This window comes from Rhinatrema bivittatum, chromosome 2, assembly GCF_901001135.1.
Source record: "Rhinatrema bivittatum chromosome 2, aRhiBiv1.1, whole genome shotgun sequence".
In the NCBI taxonomy this organism is placed as follows: domain Eukaryota; kingdom Metazoa; phylum Chordata; class Amphibia; order Gymnophiona; family Rhinatrematidae; genus Rhinatrema; species Rhinatrema bivittatum.
In genome coordinates, this window is record NC_042616.1 from 371,728,536 (window position 1) to 371,743,208 (window position 14,673).

Below are 14,673 nucleotides of genomic sequence, written 5' to 3' on the forward strand. Positions count from 1 at the left end.
CCTAATTAATGCAGACATCAAGCTTTTAAAATTCACCTTAAAAAGTGTTTGTTCCCTTTATGTTTCACATTGTACTTTGTGGGCTACAATTTATTTGATGCTGTATTATTTCTAGAAAAATAAACTACTTTGGAGATTGTCATATCTTTTGTAGGACTAACAAAAATGTTATTCCACATGAGCTTTCATTTTCTTATTGGTCCTTTCTTCTGATGTGAATGCAACAGAGGGAGTACAAAAATTACCTTTAGGAACTTTCAGATATTGGTATTTATGATAAAACTAAAATGTTTACTACTAACCTGAGCTTGATTTTAAGTCCTCAAGAGACATACGTCTTGATGGTTTCCTTTGTGAAGCCTGTACATCCACTTTCTACAAAAGAAATGTTAATAAAATGGCAGCCAGAGATTCTTGCTCATACTGTAGTATTTCTTCACATCTACAATAGGGATATATGATACAGTGCTGCTAATTTTACCAGCAATGCTAAATGTGGCAGTACAGTATTCTTTATCTCACAATAACTTTCATTTCTATTTCTCCTCCCTTTAGCACATAATTCCTCTGCAAGTTGTTGAGAGAAAGAAATCATGCACAGCCTTGAATATTTTCCTCTCATATCATATTATATATTGCATATACAGTTGTGCTCATAAGTTTACAAAGCCTTGCCAAAATTTGTAAGATGTGTAGCATTTTAAGAAAACATTAGTGATCAGACAAAACACATCTATTCATTTTAATGTGTTTCAAATTAAACTATTTTATGCATCACAGAATAGCACAATCAGTAAACAAACCATAGAAATAAAGGAAATAATAAATTGGTCATGTTAAAAAGTTTGCATACCCTTGAATGTTTGGGATGATAATGTACCCTCATGTTGACACACATAGGTTGAGATGGCAATGAAGGGTATGTGTCCACACCTTTGCCGTGTTTGATTGTAATTAGTGATGACAATGGGAATCGGATAAAAGCAAGCCCTTTATTAAAACGCCCGACTCTGGCCGAGTTTCGCTCCTTTGCACAGAGCTGCCTCAGGGCCATTCATTCAAACAGGACTTGAAATGGTCAATGTAGAAGATATTGCATTGATTGTCAGCGTAGATGATTTCACACCAAAACAATTGGAATTTCTCTTATCAACATAGCGTTGCTTATGTGATAACGGCAATGAAGTTAAACGCGTTTGGTGTATATCAGATTTAAAATAAATGAAAATTTATTGTGTAGAACCAAATATATTCAAATGGGCTCATTTGAATATATTTGGTTCTACACAAATTTTCACAGATTGGACATCTGGCTGCTTATTGTGTATTTCTGCTCTCACGGCTTTATTAAGCAGCCTTCCTTGCTGTCTTGTCAGTCCCTTTGTTTTGAGAATACTACACAAGTACACAAATATTATTCAATTAATTGTAATGGAATTTGTGTTTAATAATGTTTGTGTCAGATCTAATTCCTCTTTTTTAAATTTTAACTGTTGTTCTCTGAAATTTTATCTGTGTCTTCATACAGAACCGCACACCAGCAGGGACGAGGCGGGGCTTCCTGGGCCCAGTAGCTGCCAGCAGAGGAGGACGGAGGGAACTGTCACTGGTGGGCCAGGTAATATTATTAGATAATTGAGCCCTGACCAATGTGCTGCAAATGTGAATGGGGGGGGGGGGGAATGTGAGACTGAGGGAAGGGGGTATCAGTCAGTGAGAGGGGAGGGAGGCAGTGGGAGAAAGAGGATGAGTGAGGAAGAAGAAGTGTAGAAGAGTGCCGTGTTAAAAAATGAACTGAAAAACATTTTTTTTAATGTAGCCCATTTTCATGGACTTAATGGCTTGTATTTTGGGCCACAGGGCCAGTACATATGTACTAGTAGTAGTAGTGTGTTTAGTATCTGTCTGAGGCTGAAAAACAAAATTATTGTTTGTGATCTGTTATATAGGGTGGGATAGATGTATGTTATGTTATATATTTATATAATATTATCTAATTATCTAGAATGATATCCCTCCACTCTCCCTCCACTCTCCCTCTCTGATGTTGTAGAATATAAACTCATTTTTCTAAAACCCTGTAATTTAGTAAACTAAGGGGTTGAATTTATTTTAATATTATAAACTTGCTGGTGAGTACAATATTTGCTTATTTATTTCACATATATGTATTGTTCTATATCTTATGTTGAATTTTTTTACATTTCTTTACAGGGCAAGAAGATACAGCCACAGCCACCAGTGCCACTGCCAATGCTGAAGAAAGAATGGAGGCAGCCACAGCCGGGCCCAGTAGCACCAGCACCAGCAGCACCACTGCTGCTTTACTCCCTGCAGGATCTCCTCCAAGCTGCATATGCACTGCGCATGCGCAGTTTGGCATGCTGAAGGAGATCCTGCAGGGAGTAAACAGCCTCAGGGCTAATTTTGATACTCATTCCAAGGATATGGAGAGGAGTCTGTCAGCCATGGAGGAGGCCATTCAGGAGCTGAGGGCACAGGTATCTCCTCCTCACGAGATGCTTCGTGAGGAGGAGATGCCAGTGCCCTCTGCTCCAGAGCAGGATCCTCCTCCCGGGTTGCCATCCTCCTCTCCACATCCTTGAGTAATGAGTATCAAAATTAGACCTGAGTGGGGTGCTAAACCCATAATTTTTTTTAATGTTATTATTTTGTCATTTTAAAGTTATATTTTTATAACAATATTATTTATTTTTGCTATATTTTTGTAGTTAATAAAATGTTTTTAATTTGAGAAATATTAGTGGACTCAATTATTATAATGTGACACTGACAACTGTCCTGTGCTTGATTACGTTCATAGATGTCTTTCTGTATTTATATTATTTTATTACTGTACTATATATTATTTAAAGAAGTTATTGAACTTATTCTTCATTATTATTATTACTAAATGAAGTAGTATGGTACTAAATTTACAGAGAACAGATATGTACTTAATCGTATTATATATATAATCCAACAAATTTCAGTGTTTTTTTAATTTAGTATGGCACTCAGTCATACACATTCAGAAATAAAAATTCAGTCTGGTTGAATTATCACAAATTGTATACTTGTGAGCAGTAGCTTCAACGTCAAGGCTTCAACCATGGCTACTGACCATTCACACATCTTTCAAACGGGCCAATGCAATATTCATTGTGCAGTGCACTGTGGGCCGGATTTTAAAAGGGTTATGCGCATAAGTTATGCCTAGGTCTGATCCCTGGACCTTGCCCAAGTCAGACGACAGAGGCAAGGGCTGATCATGCCAATTTGAGAAAGGGTACCGACCGGGCCAGGGGCTAGGGGGCCCCCGAGCCCCATTGAGAGGGCTTCTTCAACTTTTGAAGGTGTGGGGGTACAGGTGGTGGGGGGGGGGTCCCTCTGAACCCCAATGAAATTATTTTATTCATTTAGGGGAAGGGAGGGGGCACTAAACTCCGAAAGATTTTTTTTTATCACCATCGGTGTATGGGGGACTGTATTTGAGTGAAGACTGGGTTGGGTCACGTGACATACTGAATACTTTTATTTTTTACTTAGGGTGTTAGGGCTGCCTCGAGTGGTCAGCCCTGATCCTTGCTCAACTCATATTTTTTACAGGGCTTTTATTTTAGCAGCTAGTCCTTTAAGGCAGTGGCAGTCCCTTGAGGTTGGGGCTGCCAGCCATCAAAACCTAAAGGGCCACTAGCCGCATTGTTTTGTCCCACAGTGTTTGGCAATAAGCAAAACAAAGTTCCATAGAACCACAGTGGGTTTTTTTGGGGGGAAAGGCCCCACTATCACAGTGACACCCCCCCCCCACACCCCACGATAGTGAGACCTGTCCTGCAAAAATACATCACAACTTAGGGGCTCTAGGTGTTAGATGGATAAGTAGCTCTTTTAAGACTTATCCAGCTAAGTAGTGACACTCAACCACTATACCCAGATATTTTTACTTCTAACTTAAAAAATATATGTGTGGATATTTTTCTTGCAAAATTTATATGCTTTAATCCCCCATAAATTGGGATTTATGTGTGCTTGTCAAGAGATTTTCTAACATGCACACAGCAATGAAATTACCAGTGTTATCAATTAGTCTTTCAGTTTCCAGTTCATCTGCAGCTCATCAAGATCAGCCTCAGCTTCCCCCATTTCCCCCAGACCCCCACCTAGTCAGTATTTCACTTTTAAGACTTATACGATCACTTACTCCAGATAAAGAGCGAGAGTAAATATTAAGTAAGCTGCCAAATCTACACACATACAGTAAATCTCTTATAAAATAGCGACTTACATACATAAATGTTGGCCTCCACTTGGGAACACCTGGACCATCCCTTTTTTTCACACGTGTAGATTTACTCATGTTGTACTATATAAACAAGTATATGCTATTTACACACGTAAATGCTGTTTTTTATTAATGCAACTTGAAAATTCAGTTTAACATGTATCTGCTCAGCAGGGAGAAATATTTAAATCTTGGCCAGAGAAAGCCTTTGAATACTGACCAGAGGGAGGTTAAGTAACTCATGACACATAGTGGAGATGGTTTTGATTTAGGCACTAACTTAGGTGGTCAGGCTTTATTTCTAGAGAGTGAGACAAATTGGTCCCTATAAACCAGGGCTTCCCAAATCTGTCCTGGCAACCACTCAGCCGGATTTTATGCATGATGTAAATTTGCATATACTGAGTCCCCATGATATGCAAATGTATCTCATGCATAATCATTGTGGATATTCTGAAACTCCAACTGGCTGTGGGATTCCCAGGACCGATTTGGTAAGCTGAGCTGTAAACTATCTCAGCCTGAAAAATAAACCATGCCCCTATCACATTATGATACACATTAACTGCTTAGAGAGACTATGGTCAAAAGTACTGCCTGTTTTCTAACAGCTGCTAAAATACTAGCACACAGTTGATAGACACAAATTTAGGTTTCTTTCTTGCATATACAAAGTCCTTATTCATCAAGCTGAAAAGATAGATGACAACAGCAGACACCTGAGGTGAAAAGGCAGGGGCAGTTCTATCATGAGGCACTGCTGCTGAATGCTCCATCCTGCTACGTCTCCAAATGACCTTGCATCCCCATCCTAGACAAGAGACTCACTCCTCCTCCCAGTCACAGTGAATTTTCGGATTCTCAAGCAGCGGAAGGTTCATTTTGATGAAAACCAATTCCTCTACTAAGTCTGGATTCAAACGTGCACGGTGTGGACTCACAATGTTCCCTGTCAATGAAAATACTCTTTCACTTTGCACACTGGTGGGTGGGCAGGAAAGAAAGTGTTGTGCTACTATGGTAAGATTAGGCCACATTGAAGCTTTTTCTGCCCAATATCTCAGGGGATCTGACTCCATGCTCTGAACTGGCTCAGAGAGAAAATTCTTCACATGAATTTCTGAAACCTTCTCTTGCAGGTATTGCTGCTGGTTAGCAGCACCACCAGTCACAATTCTGCCAAGTCTTGCTCTTGCTTTTGAAATAGCACCAGTTTGATGAATTTTGGGTGGAGAATGGGGTGTCATCATGAGAGGGGAGCAGCTGGTGCAACTGGAAGCAGTTGAGCAGGATGGAGTGGGAGGAGTTGAAATCTTTTCAACCATTTTAATCAACTTATGTTTCCAGTATTCAAGAGTATTGCACTTGAGAGCAAAATTGCATTTCACACATGGGTCACACATAGCAGCTAACATATAGCTATCCCTTTCCATTAGAGGTTTCAACCTTTTCTGTACTTGCTCTTTTAAGCATTTCACAAGCTGCAACACTTCCTTCGACAAATCTGTCTGATGCAGAAATTCCTCTAATACCTGGTCCAGATCATATATTACAGGGATGATATCACCTAAACTGGCCGTAGCTGCACTCAGTTCATCAGTATATTCTTTGAAAGGCTTGAGGACATACACCATCTGTGCAATGTTTGTCCAGTCCTGACATCCAAGTGGATTTTCCAATCCAATTTCTGATTCCATTGCCAAATCATGCAGAGGTGTCTGTTGTTCAGACAACCTCTCCAACATAAGATAAGTGGAATTCCATCTGGTAGGCACATCTTGAACAAGGTTGTGCAATGATGCCCTAACTGCTATTTGTTTCTGAGTTCCTTCCCACTTTTCACACTGCGATTGAAATGCCCAGCTATTTTAAGACAGTTTTCAATCAACCGCTTCAGGACTTGACTAGTACCAGCACCTTGCACTTCCTTGCCACTTAGCCCCAAAGCATCCCTCACTACCAGGTGCAGTATATGTGCAAAGCATCGGATGCCCTTGAATCCACCATCACCCAGATCCTTAATCATATTGGCACCATTGTCAGTAATAACATATCCATTTAAACATTCCTTATCATTGCTTCTAAGTAGCCCTTTCCATCCTTCTATCATCCCCTGAATTGTCTGTAAGATATTTTCAAAAGTATGTCTTTTATCTAGCACTTGAGCATGCAGTAAAGCCCACCGGTATCCTGGAGTAAGCTTTTTGGAGCTGCTGGTGCTACTGCCACTGCTTCTTGTGCTGTCAGTTAATGCCTCATCCAGCTGCCACCAATGTGCTGTTAGAGACAAATATGTCTGCATTGCATTCATACTAGTCCAAAGATCAGTGGTGAGATGTATGCTCCTTCCCTTTGCCCTTGCCATCACAATCTGCATTTCAGCACGACATTGTGAGTACAGGGAAGGAATCACCTGATGGGTAAATGTAGTTCTTGAAGGAATTTTGTAATCAGGGGCTACAAGATGCATTAGCTTCTTAAATCCACCATTCTCTACAATCTGCAGTGGCTGATCATCCTCAGCAATCATTACAGCAATTTGTGGTGTCAACACTTTGGATATTATTTGCTTCCTAGTCTGTGAAATTGAAGAAGGACACCACCCCATCTGCTCAATAGTAGCTTGCCGCTGCTGCCGGGGAAGAGGAGAAGGAGAAGGAGACTGCTTCTGATTCACATACACACAATCTTCTGAACTAATTTCCTTCTGTGGCTTCCCTGCATCTTCTTCTGCAAGCAACAGTGCTCTATGTTCTCTTTCAAGGTGATATTTCATGTTGGTGGTAGTAAGATGTCCAAAATTTCTTCCACGGCTCACCATCCTTTTACAATGGATACATTCAGCACATCTCCAATCAGCCACAACATTAAAATGATTCCAAACCTTAGATGTTTTTCTATTGTCCCTTACTCTAGGCTGGACATTTCTTGTCATTTTCATAGTAGTTGTACTAGTAGTAGTATTACAAGAAGTAGCAGAAGAAGTTGTTGTTATTGTATTAACTTGCCGATGTTCAACTGGTTTAGGAATAGGGAGGATACTGGCACTGAAGTGGTTTTTGCAATCAGGCTACCATCATCATTACTACTACCGTCTGATAGTACATTGTCATTGGTGGTGTTCTTCTCCTCCTCCTCCTCAAAATTTTTAATAGGCCAAAAACTCTGATCATCATCAACATCATCATCCTCCTCCTCAGAGTCCTCTGATTCTTTATTCAAGACTTTCTCTAGCACTTCATCTAATAATAAAGTGTGCTGCAGCTGCTCAGATTTGACTTTCACCTTTCCTTCACATTTTCCTGATTTTGCTCCTTCCTTGTCCTGCAAGTTACCTTGCACTTCTACATTAGCTGCATTAGAAGGGGTATCATTCTTATCAAATCACAGTTTTTTTCTAGGGACTGGACTTCTCTTTCCAGTAGCACTCTTCTTGTTACCACCAAACATTTTAAAACTTTATGGCTTTAGCAGGTAATATTATAGCAGCCCCAGAGAACAGGAATTTAATTATACTAGCGCTGTATAGGTGATTTTATAACCAGTGGCCACTGGCCCACCAGCCAGGCTCAGTCAAGCTGCAAGTCCAGTCCAGTACCAACAAGTAAGTTGGCACAGCAGTATACTGATAGCAGCACCTAATAGATAAGATATAAAGAAGGATATAGTTAGTTAGTGAGTGACTTCGTCAGTCAGTGACATGTCACTGTGTGACTAGTAATCTGATTAGTGGCTCACTGGCGTGGCTAGTAGCCAGCCACTAGCCAGCCACTACCCCTTAATAGCACTACTGATACTGAGAGATTTATAAATTATAACCGCCAGCCAGGCAGACTCAAGTCCAGCGCCAACAAAGTAAACACTGGACTTGAGTCTGCCTGGACAGAGCATAGGATACAGTCAAGTGACAGGTCACTGTGTGACTAGTAATCTGATTAGTGGCTCACTGGCGTGGCTAGTAGCCAGCCACTAGCCAGCCACTACCCCTTTATAGCACTACTGATACTGAGAGATTTATAAATTATAACCGCCAGCCAGGCAGACTCAAGTCCAGCACCAACAAAGTAAGCGCTGGACTTGAGTCTGCCTGGACAGAGCATAGGATATAGTCAAGTGACAGGTCACTGTGTGACTAGTAATCTGACTAGTGGCTCACTGGCATGGCTAGTAGCCAGCCACTAGCCAGTGACACTAGGCTACCCCTTATAAGTATTATACTTAATATACTAGCACTACTAACAAACAATTGATTTATAAATTTAAGGCTCAAGTGCAAGTCCAGCACCAACACACTGGCACAGCAGTAAGACGACACACTAGTTTAGTAGTTAGACTGATATTTTAGTATCAGTCAATCACCAGCTGCAGCTAATAGTACACTGATTGATTGATAATCTATAATGCAATGCTGCACTACTGCACAGGAAGCACTGATGTGACTGCTGGAGTGGTGAACTGCCTGCCTACCTAGGCTTGAATATAATGCTGCAGTTCTGCTACTAATAATTCTGCTAAATGCCACTAGCCTAGCCAGACAGTGACACTAGGCTAGTAGCCTAGTGTATCAGACATTCACCACCACCTAGTAATTAATTATTAATTCACTGATATAATAAATCAATAAAAAATTGAGTAGGTTGATATAATAGATCTAGTAGATTGAATAAAGAGATGACGTTTCTCCTCTCCTCACACCAAACAAAAGCAACACACAAGCAGAGAAGCCCTTCTTATAAAGCTTAGCTAGGGAGTAAAAGTAGGAGGGAAAGTAAACATACTGGCCAGTGTGGCCACTTCAAAAATACACTTACCAACAATTACCATATACATATATTCGAAGTGTGTATAATAATTCCAGGACCACCTTTCTAAAATGCACAGGGATTGGCAAATTCAAAACATGCACTAGCATTTCACGTGCCAGTGCCTCTGGTAACAAAAATAATAAACAAACAAGTTCTAGTCACATGAGTGATGATCATCACATTACTTTTTTTGTCAAGCTACCAACCATTTCCATTTCCCATCCCCCCTATATTAAACCATCACCTCAGTGGGAACCTTGGTAACATCAATAAATAAGAGGGCAGCCAGCCAATAGGAATACATATTCATTCCTAACTGACCTTAACTGACCTGAAAAGTGTCAATTTGTATCATTTTCTGTTAGTGCGCACTAACAATGGGTAGTGCGCGCTAACTTCCTGTTAGCGCGCACTACCTCCCGTTAGTGCGTACTAACCCGATTAACGATTTTTCACGATAAATCGGGGGAATTCCTATTGTATCGCGCTCTTTAACAATGGATGACGATTTTAAAAATATCAGGCAATAATTTAAATCGTTGAAAAACGATTCACATCCCTACTGAATACTGTGTACAATTCTGGTCGCCACATCTCAAAAAAGATATAATTGTGATGGAGAAGGTACAGAGAAGAGCTACCAAAATGATAAGGGGAATGGAACAGCTCCCCTATGAGGAAAGACTAAAGAGGTTAGGACATTTCAGCTTGGAGAAGAGACGGCTGAGGGGGGATATGATAGAGGTGTTTAAAATCAGGAGAGGTCTAGAACGGGTAAATCACATTTAAAACTAATCGGAGAAAGTTCTTTTCCACTCAACGCACAATTAAACTCTGGAATTTGTTGTCAGAGGATGTGGTTAGTGCAGTTAGTATAGCTGTGTTTAAAAAAGGATTGGATAAGGTCTTAGAGGTGAAGTCCATTACCTGCTATTAATTAAGTTGACTTCAAAATTAGCTACTGCTATTACTAGCAATGGTAACATGGAATAGATTTAGTTTTTGGGAACTTGCCAGGTTCTTATGGCCTGGATTGGCCACAGTTGGAAACAGGATGCTGGGCTTGAATGACCCTTGGTCTGACCCAGTATGGCATGTTCTTATGTTCTTATGATTTTCCTGCTGTGCCAACAATTCCAGCTTTTTTAAACTGAATTTGTTTAATTGAACTCACTCAGTCTCTCTGTGTACTGGGCATCAGTGCCAGTGGGCAGGCAGTTTAGCAGACTGAAGTCTATTATTAGGACAGTCTGTGCAGCCAAATCCCCAGTTTGCCTCTTTTGTAGTTAAAAGCTTGGTCTGTGCCCACACATTACATTAGTGCATATCAAGGCACTGTGCCATTAGGCTCTGGGTAGTTTAGCAAACTCAAGTATATTATTGGGATAGTCATGCAGTGACATCCCCAGTCTGCCTCTTTTGTAGTTACAAGCTCTGTGTAGGCACACACATTACATTAGTGCATATCAAGGCACTGTGCCAATGGGCAGCCAGTAAGCACTAGGCAGTGACATTAAATCCATAATGTCAGGGAAAGCTAGATGTGGTCAAGTGATTCGGACTGGCAGAGAAGGCATTAAAGTTAAAAAGGGACCTGTTGCAATCTAAACTCTTTGGAAGGGAAGGCACTGCCACAATAAAAAACGGATTCTTCAAACTCCATACGCTAAAGAGAATCAAACCCCTCCTACACCCTTGCAACTTCTGCACAGTTCTACAAGCCATGATACTGTCCAAGCTAGACTACTGTAACACCATACTACTAGGCCTACCAAAAAACTCTATTCAACCTCTACAAATGTTGCAAAACGCTGCAGCCCGTATACTCACTAACCCACACCCCCATGATCACATTACTCCTGTCCTCCAGTCTTTGCGCTGGCTCCCAGTAGCATCCAGGATAATATATAAATCCCTTACACTCATACACAAAGCCATTCATAACCAAAATATGCGATGGTTCTCTGATCATCGCATTTTCAATAAACCAAACGGACCAACTAGAACACAACACCTGGCGAAACTCCTCATACCATCTCCTAAACTAACTAAACATGTATCCACTAGGGAGCACTCATTTATCATAGCAGGAACTACCCTATGGAATAAAATGCCCTCCAACTTACGCCAGGAAAATTGCCACAAGAAATTCAAACAGAACCTTAAAACCCGGCTTTTCAAGCAAGCATACCCTTGACTGACTCGATGCTCTCTGATTAACTGATTTTCCCATTTCGACTTCCCATCTGACTCATGACTACTCGATAAGACTCCCTCTCTCTCCTTATATACGCCCAATCAATATTTTATTTTCTTCTCCTCTATCAATAGGAACCCTCCATCCCCCCTTATTTGTAATATTATATACATTCCCAAAGAAGAAGCCCAAAGTAACTCCTATACATCCTTTATTCAGATTAGCTCCCAATTTTGAGGTGTAAATATTAACCAAATATATTATGTTTATCACTGTTACCTTGTTTTGAACTGTTACCATGTTCTTTCAATCCTCCTCGGCCTCCCCTCCAGCCACACCAAACCTTTACAACTCCTTCAGAACGCTGCCGCACGTATCCTCACCAACACTAGAAAAAGAGATCACATCACTCCTACCCTCATTGAACTCCACTGGCTACCTATCCAATCACATATCCTCTTCAAAACTCTATCCCTCATTCACAAAAGCATCACCAATGAAACCTTCAATTGGCTCTGCCCCCCACTCCTTCCTCGCACTTCCACTAGATCCACATGTCCTGCCCTCCAAGGAACACTCCGTTCCCCCTCTATCAAACCCTACAAGCTAATCTATACAATGAACAGAGCATTCTCTCTCGCCGCCCCCACTCTTTGGAACTCTCTCCCTCCAGATCTCCACATAGAAACATCCACACCAAAATTCAAAAAGAAACTAAAAACATTGCTCTTTCAACAAGCATACCCTCCCTCTACTCCCTCCATATAATGTATGAAAACCATTTGAACATTTGTCCAGATGACTGTTTGACTCTCTTGTAAATATACTCTCTTGTAAATATACTGTACATTTGTTCACAACTATTATAATTTTTATTTTATCTCTCACAATACCCTGCTCTTGTAATACCTTGCAACTTTAATTGTTTTAGTTACTGTTCCATGTAAAGGCTATGCCTACTATGTTTTGAGTTAAATGTACACCGATACGATGTGCAAACGGTTGTCGGTATATAAAATCGTTAAATAAAATAAAAATAATAAAATATTGAAAAGTAAGGGTCCCAAATACAGATCCCTGAGGCACTCCACTGTCCACTCCCTTCCACTGAGAAAATTGTCCGTTTAATCCTACTCTCTGTTTCCTGCCTTTTAGCCAGTTTGCAATCAACAAAAGGACATTGCCACCTATCCCATGACTTTTTACTTTTCCTAGAAGCCTCTCATTAGGAACTTTCTCAAACGCCTTCTGAAAATCTAAGTATACTACATCTACCGGTTCACCTTTATCCACATGTTTATTAACTCCTTCAAAAAAGTGAAGCAGATTTGTGAGACAAGACTTGCCCTGGGTAAAGCCATGCTGACTTTGTTCAATTTAACCATGTCTTTCTATATGTTCTGTGATTTTGATGTTTAGAACACTTTCCACTATTTTTCCTGGCACTGAAGTCAGGTTAACCGGTCTGTAGTTTCCCGGATCGCCCCGAAGCCGTTTTTAAATATTGGGGTTACATTTGCTATCCTCCAGCCTTCAGGTACAATGGATGATTTTAATGATAGGTTACAAATTTTTACTAATAGGTCTGAAATTTCATTTTTTAGTTCCTTCAGAACTCTGGGATGTATACCATCCAATCCAGGTGATTTACTACTCTTCAGTTTGTCAATCAGGCCTACCACATCTTCTAGGTTCACCGTGATTTGATTCAGTCCATCTGAATCACTACCCATGAAAACCTTCTCCATTACGGGTACCTCCCCAACATCTTCTTCAGTAAACACCGAAGCAAAGAAATAATTTAATCTTTCCGCGATGGCCTTATCTTCTCTAAGTGCCCCTTTAATCCCTTGATTATCTAACGGTCCAACTGACTCCCTACAAGGTCCAACTGACCCTACAAGGGTTTGACATCGATTTCTGTCTTTGTTCATCCAGACCTTATGTCTGTAGGTGATCTTGACCTCTGTCCTCGATTCCTGTACCTGTCCCTCCAGGCCTTCTGTCCCTAAGACTGTTTGACCTGTTTCCTCAAATCCTGTGCCTGTCCATCCAGGCCTAATGTCCCTAGAAAGGTTTGACCTCAATTGCAGTACCTCTTCGTCCAGGCCTTATGTCGCTAGGTGGGACTGTCCACTGTCCTCGACTGCTGTGCCTGTCCATCCAGGCGATATGACCCTACAAGGGTTTGACCTCGAAAGCTGTGCTGGTTCATCCAGGCCTTATGTCCTACATGGGCTTGAGCTCTGTCCTCGATTGCTGTGCCTGTTCATCCAGGCCTTATGTCCTACATGGGCTTGAGCTCGGTCCTCGATTGCTGTGCCTGTTTGTCCAAGCCTTATGTCCCTAGGTGGGATTGATCTCTATCCTCGATTGCAGTGCCTGTCCTTCCAGGCCTCATGTCCCTACAAGGGTTTGACCTCGATTGCTGTGCCTGTTCATCCAGGCCTTATCCTCGAATGCTGTGCCTGTCCGTCCAGACCTTATGTCACTACAAGGGTTTGACTTAGATTGCTGTGCCTGTTCATCTAGGCCCAGCAATGTCAATAATAGTGTTTGATCTCTGTCCTCGATTGCTGTGCTGTTCGTCCAGGCCTTATGTCAATAATAGTGTTTGACCTCTATCCTCGATTGCTGTGCCTGTCCATCCAGGACTTATGTCCCTAAAAGGGTTTGACCTCAGTCCTAGATTGCTGTGCCTGTCCGTTCAGGCCTTATGTCCCTAGAAGGGTTTGACCTCGATTGCTGTGCCTCTTCGTCCAGGCTTCAAGTCCCTAGGTGGGATTGACCTGTGTCCTTGAATGCTGTGCCTCTCCTTCCAGGCCGTATGTCCCTTTAATGGTTTGACCTCGTTTGCTGTGCCTGTTCATCTAGGCCTTATGACACTAGGTGGTCTTGACCTCTGTGCTAGATTGCTGTGCCTGTTCATCCAGGCCTTATCCCCATAGGTGGGATTGACCTCTGTCCTCATCTGCTGTGCCTATCCATCCGGGCCTTATGTCCCTACAAGGGCTTGACTTCTGTCCTCGATTGCTGTGCCTGTCTATCAAGGTCTTATGTCCTACATGGGCTTGACCTCTGTCCTTGATTGCTGTGCCTGTCTGTCCAGGCCTTATGACCCTAGGTGGGATTGACCTCAGTCCTCGATTGCTGGTCCTGTCCTTGCAGGCTTTATGTCCCTACAAGGATTGGACCTCAATTGCCTTGCCTTTTCGTCCAGGACTTATGTTCCTAGGTGTTCTTGTCCTCTGGTCTCGATTGCTGTTCCTGTTTGTCCAGGCCTTATGTCGCTAGGTGGGACTGACCACTGTCCTCGATTGCTGTGCCTGTCCATCCAGGCGATATTTCCCTACAAGGGTTTGACCTCGAAAGCTGTGCTGCTTCAT

The 14,673-nt window shown here is 41.6% G+C and overlaps 1 long non-coding RNA gene across 1 annotated transcript in view; it reads right to left on the reverse strand.

Moving 5' to 3' along the window:
• Window positions 1-301: 301 nt before the first annotated feature.
• The window catches only part of LOC115084726, a 68,629-nt gene continuing 54,257 nt past the window's right edge, over window positions 302-14,673 (reverse strand). The window contains exon 3 of the long non-coding RNA XR_003854641.1: window positions 302-375. This is a non-coding gene — a long non-coding RNA (uncharacterized LOC115084726). The remainder of the gene's footprint in view (window positions 376-14,673) is intronic.